Here is a 3,621-nt window from a genome sequence, read left to right on the forward strand (position 1 = left end):
GGGAAGACTCTTAATGAGTGGATTGACACAGTGGCTGCAAAAATGGGTGCAATCATAGCAAGGATTGTGAGAACAGCACAGGACCCAGAAGTGTTTGGTCTTGTTATACACAGGGTCACTATGAGTTGGAACCAACTCAATGGCACCTAACAGTAACATGAATTAAAATATATCTGTAAGTTTATAGGTAATGTTTCCAACCCCCAAAGGCAAATAAAGATTAAACTTATAAAGATACTGACCATGGAGAAGAGGAGGTGGAGACTTTTGTCTTTCAGGTAGAGATTGTTCGACTCATGTCTCTCATAGTCAATACTTTCTATCCCAACAAGGAAATTTTCCTTTGGGAGTTGATTTCTAATGCTTCGGATGTCTTGGGCAAGATTTACTATGAAAGCCTGGCAGACGCCTCCAAGCTGGACATTGGTGAAGAGCTGAAAATTGACATCATCCACAACCCCCAGAAATGAAATCTGACTCTGGTGCACCCAGGCATTGGCATGACTAAGGCTGATGTCATAAATAATATGGGAACCCTTACCAAGTCTGCTACCAAAGAATTTATGGAGGCTTTGCAGGCTGGCACAGGCATCTCCATAATTGGGCAATTTGATGTTTGCCTTCATTCAGCCTATTTGGTGGCAGAGAAAGTGGTTGTGATCACAAAGCACAATGATGATGAGCAGTATGCTTGGGAGCCTTCTGCTTGGAGTTCCTTTACAGTTATGCTGACCATGGTGAGCTCATTGGTTGGGTACAATAGTGACTTAGCATCTTAAAGAAGACCGCACAGAGTACTTAAAGGAGAGTACTTAAAGAAGTAGTGAACAAGATCTCACAGTTTATAGGCTACCCCATCACCCTTTATTTGGAGAAGAAATGAGAGAAGGAAATCAGCGAAGATGAGGCAGAGGTAGAGAAAGGTGAGAGAGAAGATAGGGATGATGAAGAGAAGCCTGAGACTGAAGATGTGAGGTTAGATGAGGAGTAGAGTGGTAAGGACAAGAAAAAGAAAACCAAGAAGATTGAGGTCAAATACATTGATAGAGAAGAATTGAACAAGACCAAGCTTATTTGGGCCAGAAAGCCTGAGGACATCACCCACAAGGAATATGGAGAATTCTACAAGAGTCTTACTGATGACTGGAAGGCTAGTTGGCAGTCAAGCACTTCTCTGTAGAAGATCAGTTGGAATTCTGGGCATTGCTGTTCCTCCCCCACTAGCTCCTTTTGATCTCTTTGAGAACAAGGAAAAAAAGAACAACATTAAACTCTATGTCCACCATGTGTTCATTATGAACAGCTGTGATGAATTGATACCAGAATATCTCAGCTTCATCCATGGTGGTGTTGACTCTGAGGACCTGACCCTCAGCATCTCCTGAGAAATGCTCCAGCAGAGCCAAATCTTGAAAATCATCCACAAAAATACAGTCAAGAAGATCCTTGGGCTCTTCTCTGAATTGACAGAAGACAAGGAAAACTGTAAGACATTCTATGAGGCATTCTCTAAAAACCTGAATTTGGCACCCAGGAGGACAATACTAACCGGCACTGTCTTTCTGAGCTGCTGCACTATCATACCTCTCAGTCTGGAGATGAGATAATGTCTCTCTCAGAATATGTCTCTCTCCTGAAAGAGACCCAGAAGTCCATCTATTATATCACTGGTGAAAGCAAAGTGTGGGTGGTCAACTCTGCTTTTGTGGAATGAGTATGGAAGTGGGGTTTTGAGGTTATGTATATGACTGAGCCTATCAGTGAGAACTGTGTGCAACAGCTCAAGGAATTTGATGGAAGAGTCTGGTCTCAGTTGCCAAGGAGGGCCTAGGGCTACCTGAAGATGAAGAGGAGAAGAAGAAAATGGAAGAGAGCAAGGCCAAGTTACCTGAAAATGAAGAGAAGAAGATAAAATGGAAGAGAGCAATGCCAAGTTTGAGAACATCTGCGAGCTCATGAAGAAAATCCTGGATAAGAAGGTTAAGAAGGTTACAGTCTCCAATAGACTTGTGTCTTCACCCTGTTGCTTTATGACTAGCACATATCACTGGATAGCCAACATAAAGCACTTCATAAAAGCCCAGGCACTTTGGGACAACCCTACAATGGGCTACAAGATGGCCAAAAAAACACCTGGAGGTCAACCCCATTCACCCTACTGTGGAGAAGCTGCGGCAGAAGGCTGAGGCAGATAAGAATGACAAAGCCATCAAAGATTTGGTGGTGCTGTTCTTTGAAACTGCTCTGCTGTCTTCTCGCTTCTCCCTTGAGGATTCCCATACCCATTCCAACTGCACCCACCTCATGATCAAGCTAGGCTTAGGCTTTGATGAAGATGAAGTGGCAGCTGAGAAACCTAGTGCCACTGTTCCTGATGAGATCTCCGCTCCTGAGGGTGATGGGTATCCATCTCTCATGGAAGAAGTTGATAATGATATTCTACCTGCAAACCTCATGCTCTCTGTATAGTGCCCCTGTGGCTCCCACAGCAGACTTGAGTGGCCCTGTCCCACCTGGCTTCATCTGCTGATAGTGTTTTTTCCCCTCTCCTGTTCTTTGTGTAAGGCAGGATGTAAGGCCCCATCCCGTCTCTTATTTGAGACTGAGGTTGGATGTTGTGTATTGTGATTGTTCTGTTGTTGTTCTTTGTTTTGTTCTGAAATTAAAGTATGCCAAACAAAGAAGATGATATTTTATTAAAAAAAAAAAGATACTGACAATAAATAGCAAAAATGATGAAAACTAAGAAAAAAAATGAAGTATTGTACCTGCTTCAGAATCACTTACAACTGAGTGATGGGGACAGAACTCTGTTATACGGCAGGACTACCTGACATCCTCCCAAAGGGCTGTTCCTTGCGCCAATAGTAGCTATGCTCCCTGGTGCCAGGATACTGTATTCACCTAGACAGTGAAGGAAAAAGGTCTGCCTGTTGAACGCTGCCTGGAGGAAGGACCTTCCCAGAGATGCAGGGTTTTGTGGTATGAGGAGGCAATGACTACATTATTTTTCAATTTCACCTTGAAAAATCACAATGTGTCTGTTGGAGGCATTGATCTGGGATTCATTTGAATCGATGACCTAAAGCAAGTATCTGGAGGAGAAAGAGAAAATCTCTTCTGAGGGCATTTTAGCATTTTGACATCTACAGTACTGTAGCCAAAACAAAATATAGCAAAGCCACAATACTAGTTTATTAATAAAAGTGTGAAACATTTGAGCCATCAGTGTTGTTCCTGGGGGACCAGAAGGCTAGGTTCTGTGCAAGCATGATGTGTTGAGGCCTCTCATGTGTGGGCCTCCTAGGGTCCAAGGAAAGTCCCATCCCTGTCTTCCTCCCCTGGAGTTCCCCACCTCTTTGAGCAGTCAGTGATCTTAAAAGTCAGTAAGGACCCCAGCACCATAAAGTGATCACATGCACAAACAAAGACAAATTTAGGAATGGTGTAAGGGTTGATCTTACAGGCAGCATGGCTGTTTTGTAAAATCCTAGACTCTGAAATGAGACTGTTAACCTTGAGACCATGCCTTCACCAATGCCAGAGCCCTGAAGTGGGCCATTATATGAACTCCAGTCCTCCACTTGCTAATCTGTAAAATAGGGATTCCAGTAATGCTCA

At 43.4% G+C, this 3,621-nt stretch overlaps 1 pseudogene; it reads left to right on the plus strand.

The window, feature by feature from the left end:
• LOC103206441 overlaps positions 1 to 2,469 on the plus strand; it is a 96,945-nt pseudogene extending 94,476 nt beyond the window's left edge.
• The last annotated feature ends 1,152 nt before the right edge of the window (positions 2,470 to 3,621 follow it).

The sequence above is a fragment of the Orycteropus afer genome, unplaced genomic scaffold (assembly GCF_000298275.1).
Source record: "Orycteropus afer afer isolate SDZICR_OR568_19922 unplaced genomic scaffold, OryAfe1.0 scaffold00316, whole genome shotgun sequence".
NCBI lineage: Eukaryota > Metazoa > Chordata > Mammalia > Tubulidentata > Orycteropodidae > Orycteropus > Orycteropus afer.